The sequence below is a fragment of the Salmo salar genome, chromosome 09 (assembly GCF_965601325.2).
Source record: "Salmo salar chromosome 09, fSalSal1, whole genome shotgun sequence".
NCBI lineage: Eukaryota > Metazoa > Chordata > Actinopteri > Salmoniformes > Salmonidae > Salmo > Salmo salar.
This window is the reverse complement of record NC_138299.1, coordinates 99,148,904-99,164,475: the sequence shown is the minus strand read 5'-3', so window position 1 is coordinate 99,164,475 and position 15,572 is coordinate 99,148,904.

Here is a 15,572-nt window from a genome sequence, read left to right as displayed (position 1 = left end):
TGTACCATCATCTTTGAAACGTAAGAGAAAGGCCGTAATGTATTATTCCAGCCCAAACACAATTTAGATTTTGGCACCAGATGGCATCAGTGTATGTGCAACGTTTTAGACTGATCCAATGAACCATTGCATTTATGTTCAATATGTTATATCAAGACTGCTCAAATGTGCCTAATTGGTTTATTTCTAACTTTTCAAGTTCATAACTGTGCACTCTCCTCAAACAATAGCATGGTATTCTTTCACTTTAATAGCTATTGTAAATTGGACAGTGCAGTTAGATTATAAAGGATTTAAGCTTTCTGCCAATATCAGATATATCTATGTCCTGGGAAATGTTCTTGTTACTTACAACCTCATGCTAATTGCATTAGCCTACGTTAGCTCAACCGTCCCGCGGGGCACCCACCGATCCTGCAGAGGATAAAAACCTACACTTTTATTAGCATGTGCATTTAGTGAAAGTATTCATACCCCTTAACTTGTTCCCAAAAATGTGTGTTACAACCTGAATTAAACATTTATTAAATATCTATTATTTTCACCTATCTACACTCAATACCCCATAATGACAAAGTGAAAACATGTTTTAGACATTTTTGCAAATGTATTGAAAATAAAATACAAAAATATCAAATTTACATGAATATTCACACCCCTAAATCAAGTCTTTGCACACCTAGGTTGTACAATACAATACTTTAAAAAACTCTTTAAGCTCTGTCAAGTTGGTTGTTGATCATTGCTAGGCAGCCATTTTCAAGTCTGGCAATAGATTTCTGAGCCAATTTAAGACAGAACTGTAACCTGGCAACTCAGGAACATTCAATGTCATCTTGGTAAGCAACTTCAGTGTATACATTCACCGGTCAGTTTATTAGTTACACCCATCTAGTACCAGGTCGGACCCCCCTTTGCCTCCAGAACAGCCTGAATTATTTGGGGCATTCTACAAGGTGTCAGAAACGTTCCAAAAGGATGTTGTTCCATGCTGACGCGATGGCATCACGTAGCTTCTGCAGATGTCGGTACATTCATGCTGTGAACAGCCTGTTTCATCTCATCTCAAAGATGCTCTAATGTGTTGAGGTCTGGGGACTGCACAGGCCGTTCAAGTCAACTGAACTCGCTGTCATGTTCCAGGCAATGTTTTTCCACTCCTCAGTTGTCCAGTGTTGGTGATCACGTGCCCACTGGAGCTGCTTCTTCTTGGGGCAGCAGGTAGCCTAGTGGTTAGAGCGTTGGGCCAGTAACCGAAAGGGTGCTAGAGAAAATCCCGAGCTGACAAGGTAAAAATCTGTAATTCTGTCCTGAGTAAGGCAGTTAACCCACTGTTAACTGCCAGTTAACCCACTGTGCCGAAGATGTGGATGTCGATTATGGCAGCCCCCCACACCTCTCTGATTTGAATGCATTCAGTTGTACAACTTGTTTTTAGCTGATAGGAGTGAAATCAGGTTTTGTCGTTTGCTGCAATAGCCCAACCGTGACAAGTATCGACGAGTTGTGCTTTCCGAAATGCCATTCTGCATCCACTATTGTTATTTGTCTGTTTTTGGCCCGCCTGTTAGCTTGCAGGTTTCTTGCCATTATCATTCGAAATCTCTCATCAACAAGCTATTTTTGCCCACAGGACTGCTTCTGATTGAATGTTTTCTGTTTGTCGCACCATTCCCGGTAAACCCTAGACACTGTCGTGCTTGAAAAGCCCAGGAGGGCAGCCTTTTCTGAGATACTGGATCTGGCGCGCCTGGCACCGATGATCATACCACGCTCAAAGTCGCTTAGGTCACTCGTTTTGCCCATTCTAATGTTCAGCAGTAACTGAATGCCTCGATAAAGCAGCCAGTTCCCCTGCTTTATATAACAAGCCACTGCCACATGACTGTAAGAGCGATAAATTTTTATGAACGTGGTGGTGTACCTAATAAGCTTGCCGGTGAGTGCATTTGGCCTTGTGTTTTAGGTTGTTGATCTCCCAGTGTCTGGTGGAAAGCAGACTGAACCAGATTTTAATCTAGGATTTTGCCTGTGCTCAGCTCTATTACATTTATTTTATCCTAAAAAAAACTCCCTAGTCCTTGTCGATTACAAGTATACCCATAACATGATGCAGCCACCACTATGCTTGAAAATAAGAAGAGTGGTACTCAGTAATGTGTTGTTGGATTTGACCCAAACATAAAACTTTGTATTCAGGACAAAAGTGAATTGCATTGGCCCATTTTTTTTGCCATATTATTTTAGTGCCTTATTGCAAACAGGATGCATGTTTTTTAATATTTTTATTTATTTTGTACAGGCTTCCTTTTTCCACTCTGTCATTTAGGCTAGTATTGTGGAGTAACTACAGTGTTGTTGACCCATCCTCTGGTTTCTCCTATCACAGCTATTAGACTGTAACTGTTTTAAAATCCCCATTGGTGTCACGTCCTGACCAGCAGGTGGAGTAGGTGTATAAGTTTTGGTCAGGGCGTGGCAGAAGGAGTTGTGTTTTGTATGTTCTGTCTAGGTTGGGTTGTTCTATGTATAGTTAATTGGGGTGGACTTCCAGTTGAAGGCAGGTGTGTGGTGTTGCCTTTGATTGGGAGTCCTATATTAGTTGGGTGGGTTTGTCTGTGGGCACTGCGTTTATTGAGCCTGCTACACTGTCTAGTCGTGAGTACTGTTTATTGTTTTGTTTTTCCTGTGGATGCTGTTCGTTTTTATCCCATTAAAATAATGAGTATCCACAGGAAAAACAAAACAATAAACAGTACTCACGACTAGACAGTGTAGCAGGCTCAATAAACGCAGTGCTCACAAACAATTCCCCACAAACCCACAGACAAACACACCCAAACACAACTAATATAGGACTCCCAATCAAAGGCAACACCACACACCTGCCTTCAATTGGAAGTCCACCCCAATTAACTATACATAGAACAACCCAACCTAGACAGAACATACAAAACCCAACTCCTTCTGCCACGCCCTGACCAAAACTTATACACCTACTCCACCTGCTGGTCAGGACGTGACAATTGGCCTCATGGTGAAATTCCTGAGTGTAACAGTCATCATACGTAATGGACCAAGGCGCAGTGGGTTGAGTGCTCATCTTAACTTTATTTGAACACGTAACGAACAAAACAAGAAAACGATCAGTGTTGCAGGCTAACACACAGCAGTACAACAACAACTTCCCACAAAGGGACAGGTGAAAACAGGCTACCTAAGTATGACTCCCAATCAGAAACGATTTACAGTTGTTCCTGATTGAGAGCCATACCAGGCCAACAAAGAAATACACATAGAAAACCATAGAAATACAAAACAAGAACATTACCCAAAAACCCCAGAACACATAAATCAAACACCCCTCTTACATAAATACACATCTCATTAAACCCCGAACCACAAAACAAATAGCCCCTGCCATGTCCTGGCCAAATTACAATAACCAATAACCCCTTATACTTGTCAGGACGTGACAGTGGTTTTCTTCCTCTCCGGCAACTAAGTTAGGAAGGATGCCTGTATCTTTGTAGTGACTGGGTGTATTGATACACCATCCATATTGTAATGAATTATTTCACCATGCTCAAAGGGATATTCAATGTCTGCTTTTTTTTTTTTTACCCATCTACCAATAGGTGCCCTTCTTTGTGAGGCATTGGAAAACCACCCTGGTCTTTGTGGCTAAATCTGTGTTTGAAATTCCCTGCTCTACTGAGGGACTTTACAGATAACCATGTTTGGGGTACAGAGGCAAGGTAGTCATTCAAAAATCAAGTTAATCACCATTATTGTACACAGAGTGAGTCCATGCAACTTATGACTTGTTAAGCACATCTTTACTCCTGAATTTATTTAGGCTTGCCATAACAAAGGGGTTGAATACTTGACAATACATTTCAGATTCTCATTTTTTATTAATTTGTAAACATTACTAAAAACATAATTCCACTTTGACATTATGGGGTGTTGTGTGTAAGCCAGCGACACAACTCAATGTAATCAATTTTAAATTCAGGCTATAACAACAAAAAGTAGAAAAAGTCAAGGGGTGTGAATACTTTCTGAAGGCTCTGTACCCGTCAACAGGTTCAGCCGCAGGTATTCGTTTTATTTTTAACTCTCGAGAATGTAGTGTAATGTTAATATTAATCTAACGTTAATTTGACCCTGTATATAGCTTCCTGTCTTATTTCTTGTTGTCCGTTATTATTATTAATTAATACACTACCGTTCAAAAGTTTGGGGTCACTGTCAAAAGTAGTTCTGCAGGAGGGATGAAGTCATGCGCAGGAGATTTAGGTACGTGAAACACGTTTAATGAAGAATGCAATTCCAAAGAACCGAACCGACAAGGCAGGGTAAAAATAATTCCAAAGCAAGACAAACACAGTCTAGGAATGTAGCGGGACGCAGCCCAGCAACCCTAATGCCAAAACGCGTAACGTATTCTTAAGGACAAGAAAAAAAATAATCCTACAACAACAGACACGAAACAACCCCACACACAAAACAGGTGCTACCCTAACCAGACATTACCAAACGAAACAGAAAAGGAAATCGGTGGCAGCTAGTAGGCCGGCGACGACGACCGCCGAGCGCCGGCCGAACGGGGAGAGGTGCCACCTGTGGACGTTGTGACAGTCACGTAGATATGTCCTTGTTTTCCATGAAAACATACAAAAATGAGTTGCAAAATGAATAGGAAATACAGTCAAGACTGACAAGGTTATAAATAATGATTTTGAATGAAATAATAATTGTGTCCTTCAAACTTTGCTTTCGTCAAAGAATCCTCCATTTGCAGCAATTACAGTCTTGCAGACCTTAGGCATTCTAGTTGTCAATTTGTTGAGGTAATCTGAAGAGATTTCACCCCATGCTTCCCGAAGCACCTCCCACAAGTTGGGTTGGCTTGATGGTCACTTCTTACGTACCATACGGTCAAGCTGCTCCCACAACAGCTCAATATGGTTGAGATCCTGTGACTGTGCTGGCCACTCCATTATAGACAGAATACCAGCTGACTGCTTCTTCCCTAAATAGTTTTTGCATAGTTTGGAGCTGTGCCTTGGGTCATTGTCCTGCTGTAGTAGGAAATTGGCTCCAATTAAGCGCCGTCCACAGGGTATGGCATGGTGTTGCAAAATGGAGTGATAGCCTTCCTTCTTCAAGATCCCTTTTACCCTGTACAAATCTCCCACTTTACCACCACCAAAGCACCCCAGACCATCACATTGCCTCCACCATGCTTGACAGATGGTGTCAAGCACTCCTCCAGCATCTTTTCATTTTTTCTGCGTCTCACAAATGTTCTTCTTTGTGATCCGAACACCTCAAACTTAGATTAGTCTGTCCATAACACTTTATTCCAATCTTCCTCTGTCCAGTGTCTGTGTTCTTTTGCCCATCTTCATCTTTTCTTTTTATTGGCCAGTCTGAGATATGGCTTTTTCTTTGCAACTCTGTCTAGAAGGTCAGCATCCCAGAGTCGCCTCTTCACTGTTGACGTTGAGACTGGTGTTTTGCGGGTACTATTTAATGAAGCTGCCAGTTGATGACTTGTGAGGCGTCTGTTTCTCAAACTAGACACTCTAATGTACGTCCCCTCTTGCTCAGTTGTGCACCGGGGCCTCCCACTCCTCTTTTTGTTCTGGTTAGAGCCAGTTTGCTCTGTTCTGTGAAGGGAGTAATACACAGCGTTGTACGAGATCTTCAGTTTCTTGGCAATTTCTCGCATGGAATAGCCTTAATTTCTCAGAACAAGAATAGACTGACGAGTTTCAGAAGAAAGTTCTTTGTTTCTGGCCATTTTGAGCCTGTAATTGAACCCACAAATGCTGATGCTCCAGATACTCAACTTGTTTAAATAAGGCCAGTTTTATTGCTTCTTTAAATCAGCACAACAGTTTTCAGCCGTGCTAACATAATTGCAAATGGTTTTCTAATAATCAATTAGCCTTTTAAAATGATAAACTTGGATTAGCTAACGCAACGTTTCATTTGAATTACAGGAGTGATGGTTGCTGATAATGGGCCTCTGTACACCTCCGTAGATATTCCATTAAAAATTAGCCGTTTCCAGCTACAATAGTCATTTACAACATTAACAATGTCTACACTGTTATTTTAAATGGACAAAAAAATTTGCTTTTCTTTCAAAAACAAGGACATTTCTAAGTGACCCCAAACTTTTGAACGGTAGTGTATATATTAGTTATACTATTGGGATATTGAATACTGCACGGTTGGGTAGGGCTAGCAAGTTAATCATTTCACTGTACTTGTGCATGTGTCAATAACTTGAACTCGAATTTCAGGAGTTCAAGGGAAGAGACGGGTTCCACTGGGAACACAACATCATTTCAACGTGGATAATTGGGTAATATTTGGTAGATATTGATTAAACTGAAGTGGTCCACCCACACAGACAGTGTGGTGAATAAGGTGCAACAGCGCCTCTTCAACCTCAGGAGGCTGAAGAAATTTGGCTTGTCACCTAAAACCCTCACAAACTTTTACAGATGCACAATTGAGAGCATCCTGTTGGGCTGTATGACCACCTGGTACGGCAACTGCACCACCCTCAACCGCAAGGCTCTCCAGAGGGTGGTGCGGTCTGCACAACGCATCACCGGTGGCAAACTACCTGCCCTCCAAGACAACCTACAGCACCCGATGTCACAGGAAGGCCAAAAAGATCATCAAGGACAACAACCACCCGAGCCACTGCCTGTTCACCCCACTACCATCCAGAAGGCGAGGTCAGTACAGGTGCATCAAAGCTGGGACCAACAGACTGAAAAACAGCTTCTATCTCAAGGCCATCAGACTGTTAAACAGCCATCACTAACACAGAGAGGCTGCAGCCTACATACAGAATTGAAATCATTGGCCAGTTTAATAAATGGATCACTAGTCACTTAAAAAAATGCCACTTTAATAATGTTTACATGTCTTACATTATTTATCTCATATGTATATACTGTACTTTATACCATCTATTGCATCTTGCCTATGGCACTCGGCCATTGCTCATCCATATATTTCTATGTACATATTCTTATTCCATCCCTTTACATTTGTGTGTATTAGGTAGTTGTTGTGGAATTGTTAGATTACTTGTTAGATATTACTGCAGTGTTGGAACTAGAAGCACAAGCATTTCACTACACTCGCATTAACATCTGCTAACCATGTGTATGTGACAAATAACATTTGATTTGAACCACTTAATGTGTTAACACTGTGCTTCATCTAATAGCAGAACCAAATGACCTGGGTTGCAGTTAGTTGAGATTACATTAAAGTGCAAGTGATCAATGCCATTTGAGGGAGCAGCCTAACAGTTAAGATCGCTGGACCAGAAACCAAAAAGTCGCTGGATTGAATCACGAGCCGAATAGGTAAAAAAAAATATGTTGACATTGAGCAAGGCACTTAACCCAAGTTGCTCTGGGTAAGAGTGTCAGCTAAATGACTAAAAGGTAAAAAAAAAATGACATTCTGTGAAAGTTATTATAGCAACAATTATTATAGCAATTGTGATGATTTACACAGACCTGAGACCCTAAACTCAACATGAATGCTTTCTATGATTACATAAGAGGACGTTTGTTGTTACAGTAACCTCAATGTTTCCATGGTTGCGTCACTCATTTTAACGTTATATGAAAACTGTTACATTAGTTTGTAAGATAGTATATATAGCCTAAAGTAAGGCTGTCTTAGAAAAATAATATTTAATTGTGTTTGGTTAATCTGCTTGCATATCTACTGCTTGGATAGTTCCATCTGAGACACTGGCTTAATCCTGTTCTTTAACTTTTATGTTTGAATGAGGAGACGTGAATCCAACATATCATTTGTTAACAAACTGGAATTAAAGCCAGACTCAGTACTTTAAATAACCTATAGGCCATTTACCCCATTGCAAAACTGATACTGAATAGTGTTTGGTTGTCAATGCAACCAAATTTCAACTTTTGAAGGAGATGCTTGGATAGGACCATCTGTGCCACTGACAGTCTGGCTTTAATTCCAGTTTGTCTACATATTAATAATTGATATGTTGAATTAATGTGTCCATGTCAACCAAAAATGTAATTTAAAGAATAGGACGAAATCAAATCAAACATAAAATGCATTTTATGCTTTTGTAGTTGAGATAACGGCATGAATCCAACATAAACATATTAAATATAACTTGTAGATTCCATTTGAAATTAACCAAAGCTTGAAACCATAGGTATACTATACATATTATAATACTATATGTATTGTCTGTTTTTTTAATTGAATCCTGGGTTGAACTGAAACACTAGCTCTTGATAACTTCCCTAATGCCATATAAATACATAAATATTATCATTGATGATATAGGGATTAAGTATGGTCACACTTGTTCATTTGCTCTGTTGAACCTACTACTTTGGAATGACTTTGACAGCAACAGTGAATTTCAATAAGTGGAGATTTCTCAGTCATTTTCACTATAGCACACTGGCTAATAGTCAGAGGAACATATCAAAGCTGGGCTTGGTTAAAAGGAGGAGGAGGTGCTGCCCAGACTGATAGTCAATATAATGTTGAAGATCTGATGTTGTTTTAAGGTATAAATTCAATATATTTTATACGTGGTTTGTCTATGTAGAAAATTGCTTATCAGGATGTGGTTTAAATTTGACCCTCAAAACAACAGTTGATGACTTTCACAATACATTGACAAATTATGTTGAAACAATGTTGATTTAACCAGTTTGTGCTCAGTGGGCTGAGGTCACTTTTTACAGATGTTTACAGACCTCAGCTAAAAGCACATTGTGGGTATAAGATAGCATAGCTGACGCACAAGTTGTGCCCAGACATCGTGTATTTTGGGCATGTTTCTAATGCCGGTCTATCTAAATACTTAAAAATAGTGAATAGGAAATCTATCAGTAGCTTTTCTTAGGGATAGTGTATGGTTATTTTACCAATATATCTTACAATGATTGAATAAATGAATGTGCTTTTAAATCCATAATACTTATTCTGTAGCCTAAACTATCTGACTGTCAATAAAAGGGAGTTTAATGTAAGTACACATGACCCCTTCTGTAGCCTAAACTAGCTGACTGTCTAAAAGGCAGCTTAAGGACACATGACCCCTTCTGTAGCCTAAACTAGCTGACTGACTAAAAGGCAGTTTAAAGACACATAATAAATGTTTTATTGTCACGTATACCAGATAGGCACAGTGAAATGTGATCAGCCTTGAAAGATTTGGACTTTTCTATGAACAGGGTTGGTCTGACTGCCTTTTCTGTATGAAATAAGGCAAATGGAGACAAAGGAGCGTTGAAAGCAGTGTTGTTTTACATTAAATAAACATACAGATGTAGGATCTTAATTTGATCACACTTTTGTTGTTGAGAATTTTCCTGGACAGCAGGAAATGCAAACTTGTAGTGTATTCAAGGTTAAAAAGGCTTCTAAAGTTTACAATTTCCACAGACTAGATTTGTTCAAATGAAAAATGTATCAATCCCTATAAAAAAGATTCATAAATTATAATCCACATAATAATTCACATTTCCTGTTGCTGCAGGATTATTTTCATACTGTAGCAAACTGGCTCAAATTAAGATCCTACATCTGTAAGCAAATCTCTCAGAAAAGAATCAAAGACAAACAAAACGTTGCTCTCTCATCACTAGTTCTCTCAGCAGCATAAATATCATAAACATCATGAAATACTATATATTTTCCTGTTGTATTTTTTGTAATTTGTTAGGTCTTTGCTCGTAACTCATTCTGTTCTATGGAAAGTATTGGAGAAATCTTTTATGGTTCACTTCCTTCCACTAGGGTGCAGTAGAGGTCAATGTTTGTCGATAGCCGGACCTCTTGGCATTAACTCAACCCTTTGTTCTTGGTTAAAGATTTCTCAATGTCACAGCTTAAATTACGGCCAGCCTTTACCCGCTAGCTATGGATTTATGTCACGGACCATGTGATTCCAATAGAACTCCTTGAGCCGGATAGATTAGACCAGAGGTCAAATAGCCTATGCTATGAGGAAGAAATAAATATTTCATTCTTAGAAAGAAAATCAGTTTAGCCAATAGGCTACAGTATGCTATTTCCTTATGTATTGGTATTGTTTCTTATACATTATCATAATGTAAGAAGCAAAAGCCATACATTAGGAATTAGCATGACCTATTGGCTAAAAAGATTTGTGATTGCAACCTAGCTAGTTTGTAAACGTAAACAATTAACAGGAAGAATTTCCCAGAGTAGAATTGTGCTATAACTAGGGCCCTGTGTTTTGGTTAATCATTTCACATGACCTGGATTTTAACCTTTATTTACATTTGAAACCTTTTCCAGAAATGAGAATTAGACCGAAAAATAAAAAGCAATAATCTGAGGATGGTGCTGGACCAATAAAAAAAAGCTTTAAATAAAGGTTAAAATCCAGGACATGTGACATGATTAAACCAAAACACAAGGCCCTAGTTATTCCACAATGCTCCTCCTAGACTAGTTTATTACCATGTGAGCTCTACAGCCTCTTGGTAGGTAGTATGATACTGGGGGGTTATTCCCTAGTCAAAGATGCTTATTGTGCACATTCACACTGAAGATCAGATGCACAATGTGGATGCATCCCACATGGCACCCATACTTATTACTTCTGTGGACCCTGGTTGAAAGTAGCAGACTATGTTTATATATTTTATAAGTAACCTTTGTTTAACTGGGCAAGTCAGTTAAGAACACAATTTTATTTACAATGACTGCATTGTCAGCTCAGGGATTTGATCTGCCAACCTCTTGGTTACTGGCCCAATGCTCTAACCACTAGGCTACCTGCCACCCCGTAGGGAATAGGGTGCCATTTGAATCCACAGCGTACCCCATGCAGTAATTTGTGTTCCTGTTCTAGGTGTTATACTATAGATAGAGCTAACTGACCTGTCCTTAGTGACCTGTTCATACTGACCTGTCCTTAGTGACCTGTTCATACTGACCTGTCCTTAGTGACCTGTCCTTACTGGCCTGTCCTTAGTGACCTGTCCATACTGACCTGTCCGAGCTGTCCATACTGCACAGGAAAGGGCTGGTCCAGATGGCAGGGGACCCTGCCTAACCCTATTTCATCAACAGGGTTAGGCAGGGTCAGGCAGGGTTCTACACTAAGGTTTTCCACTTTTTCAGCACATGATTTGGTCGCACCAATTTATTATTATTTTTATTGATAATGACCAGGCCTGTGTTCCATAATGTGACTGCATTCCATACAGAACCAGGCTAATAACGACTAGCCATCTTTTAAATTAACATGCCCTAGTGTTCTCACAATGATTTGGATAGGTTTAGTGTAACAGTAAACAAGAGACTTAAAATAAAAGTGCAAAAATGTATTTATTGCAGATTTCAAAGTGGCATGTGTTCTTTTCTGCAAAATCCTCTACAGGGCAGAATTTAAAAATAATGCTTGATACCAAAACGATACCACTGCAAAAAAAAGAAAGAAAGAGTGCAGCAAAACTGATTTACTCCAGTTTTTTTTTTTTGGGGGGGGGGGGGGGGGTTCGCTCACAATCACACTTTTTTTTTTACTAAAAAACCTACAACATTGGATGTTATAAGTCATCAACAAAAACCACGTCTGGGGACCATTCTGAAGTCTGAGAAAAATCAGAGAAATGTAGATTTGTTTTTTATGTAGTTACCCTTAATTCAATTGGCATCAGCCAGACAGTTGTGCTGGCTTGGTGTTTCTGTAGTGCGCTTGTGATGGGGTTTTCAAAAATAAATGGCCACTGGATTGATGTAAATAGTCATGATTCTGCAACTTTGTAGTTACCTTTGAAATGCTTTTTCATCTACCCCAAGATGGTTAGGCTATCAAATCAAATCAAATAATTTGTTACCTGCGCAGAATAGAACAGGTGTAGACCTTGCCATGAAATGCTTACTTACAAGCCCTTTAAAACCAACAATTAAGTTTTAAAAATAATATTTACTAAATAAACGAAAGTAAAAAATAAATAACAATAACGAGGCTACAGTATATACAGGGGGTAACGGTACAGATTCAATGTGCGGGAGTACAGGTTAGTCAAGATAATTGAGGTAATATGTACATGTAGGTAGAGGTAAAGCAACTATGCATAGATAATAACCAGAGAGTAGCAGCAGCGTAAAAAAAAAAGCAAATAGTCCGCGTAGCCATTTGATTAGATGTTCAGCATTCTTATGGCTTGGGGGTAGAAGCTGTTAAGAAGTATTTTGGACCTAGACTTGGCGCTCCGGTATCATTAGCATCGCTAACAGCTATACTAAGTGGTAGACATATAGGCAGAACATCATGAAATACTATATGTTTTCCTGTTGTATTTTTTGCAAGTTCTTTCAGGTCTTGACTCATAACTCACTCTGTTCTATGGAAAGTCTTCTTGAAATCTTTTAGGTTTCACTTCCATCCACTAGGGGGCAGGAGAGGTCAATGTCTGGATATAGAGGACCTCTTGCCATTAATTTAATCTTTGTTCTTGGTTAAAGACTTCTCAATGTCGCAGGTTGTAGTCCCCCTGCAGGTCAGGTACTCCAGATAGTATATTAACACATCATGAGCCAGGGAATACCCCCCACAGTATCATACTACCTATGAGGAGGTTGTAGAGCTCACATGGTAATAAACTAGACTAGGGCCCTGTGTTTTGGTTAACCATGTCACATGACCTGGATTTTAACCTTTATTTAAAGCTTTTTCATCAAACTGTCCCCTTTTATTTTTATATCAGATGGTCCAGCTTAAAAAAAAAGTTTTCTATCCTCAGCCTCATGACAAAATGTGTAGAATAGCAGGGAAGTATCTCAAAAACAGCAAAATGTTCTCTCAGCCTCAAGGAAAAATGTGTAAAATTGCGTCACTAAAAATATGTGGACACCTGCTCGTTGAAAATCTCATTCCAAAATCATGGGCATTAATAAGGAGTTGGTCCCCCCCCCCCCTTCACTGCTATAACAGCCTCCACTGTTCTGGGAAGGCTTTCCACTAGATGTTTGAACATTGCTGCAGGGACTTGCTTCCATTCAGCCACAAGAGCATTAGTGAGATCAGACACTGAGGTTGGGCGATTAGGCCTGGCTCGCAGTCGGCGTTCCAATTCATCCCAAAGGTGTTTGAGGTCAGGGTTCTGTGCAGGCCAGTGAAGTTCTTCCACACCGATCTCAACAGACCATTTCTGTATGGACCTCGCTTTGTGCACGGGGGCATTGTCATGCTGAAACAGGAAAGGGCCTTCCCCAAACTGTTGCCACAAAGTTGGAAGCACAGAATCGTCTAGAATGTCATTGTATGCTGTAGCGTTAAGATTTCTCTTCACTGGAACTAAGGGGCCTAGCCCGAACCATGAAAAACACCCCAAGCCCATTATTCCTCCTCCAAACTTTACAGTTGGCACTATGCATTGGGGCAGGTAGCGTTCTCTTGGCGTCCGCCAAACCCAGATTCATACGTCAGACTGCCAGATGGTGAAGCGTGATTCATCACTCCAGACAACGCATTTCCACTGCTCCAGAATCCAATGGAGGAGAGCTTAACACAAGTCCAGCCGACGCTTGGCATTGCGCATGGTGATCTTAGGCTTGTGTGCGACAGCTCAGCCATGGAAACCCATTCCATGAAGCTCCCGACAAACAGTTCTTGTGCTGATGTTGCTTCCAGACGCAGTTTGGAACTTGGTAGTGTTGCAACCTCACAGAACGGTCCCGTTCTGTGAGCTTGAGCTGTTGTTGCTCCTAGACTTTCAACTTCACAATAACAGCACTTACAGTTGACTGGGACAGCTCTAGAAGGGCAGAAATTTGATGAACTGACTTTTTGGAAAGGTGGCATCCTATGATGGTGCCTCGTGGTAAGTCACTGCAGCTCTTCAGTATGGGCCAGTCTATAGTCTACTGCCAATGTTTGTCTGTGGAGATTGCATAGCTGTGTGCTCGATGTTATACACCTGTCAGCCACAGGTCTGATTGAAATGGCTGGATCCACTAATTTGAAGGGGTGTCCACATACTTTTGTGGTGTAGTGTATAAAACTGGGAGAAAACTGCGATACGCCACCACATATAGGAAGTAGCCTACGGTAGCTGGGTAATAACTCCACTGTGCATATTATATTATTGGATGGAACAGACAACTACTACTATACCATGACGAAAGTATGTGCCTACATTGTTATGGTAACAGACGATCAGACACGGTCATATTGATTGGTCGTACTGCACATGTATGGTAAAGGACTCATTTCAGGCTGTGACAAGCCAACCTCTATAGTGATTGTGGAGACATTAATACTGTGTACTGTAAAAAATAGATTGTACTTTTTCTCCTCAAAAACAATGTCCAAAACAACTGAACATGAAAAAGGTATGAAGCTTCACCGTACTGTTCAGACCACACAGACCAGGTATGGAGCTTCACCATACTGTTCAGACCGCACAGACCAGGTATGGAGCTTCACCATACTGTACAGACCACACAGACACCAGGTATGGAGCTTCACCATACTGTTCAGACCACACAGACCAGGTATGGATCTTCACCGTACTGTACAGACACCAGGTATGGAGCTTCACCGTACTGTTCAGACCGCACAGACCAGGTATGGATCTTCACCGTACTGTTCAGACCACACAGACCAGGTATGGAGCTTCACCATACTGTACAGACCACACAGACACCAGGTATGGAGCTTCACCGTACTGTACAGACACCAGGTATGGAGCTTCACCGTACTGTTCAGACCGCACAGACCAGGTATGGAGCTTCACCGTACTGTTCAGACCACACAGACCAGGTATGGAGTTTCACCGTACTGTTCAGACCACACAGACCAGGTATGGAGCTTCACCGTACTGTACAGACACCAGGTATGGAGCTTCACCGTACTGTTCAGACCACAGAGACCAGGTATGGATCTTCACCGTACTGTACAGACACCAGGTATGGAGTTTCACCATACTGTTCAGACCACACAGACCAGGTATGGAGCTTCACCGTACTGTTCAGACCACACAGACCAGGTATGGAGCTTCACCGTACTGTTCAGACCACACAGACCAGGTATGGAGCTTCACCATACTGTACAGACCACACAGACCAGGTATGGAGTTTCACCATACTGTACAGACCACACAGACCAGGTATGGATCTTCACCGTACTGTTCAGACCACACAGACCAGGTATGGAGTTTCACCATACTGTACAGACCACACAGACCAGGTATGGAGCTTCACCGTACTGTACAGACCACAGACACCAGATATGGAGCTTCACTGTACTGTACAGAGACCAAGACAGTCACAAAGGGCCAAACCCTCCTCCTCTTCCTCTTCTTCCTTGTCTCCAGTGAAAGGTTAAATCTGTCACTGAGTCACACTCGTTGCCTTCAGAAGACATGTGAGTCACTACGAGCACGGCGAGGGAGATGTGCTTGGCTAAGGTCTACACAAGAATTAGGTGCTTATGTAAAGCAAGGTTGTATTTGACCCTACAGCTGCAAGTTGAGGGTGAG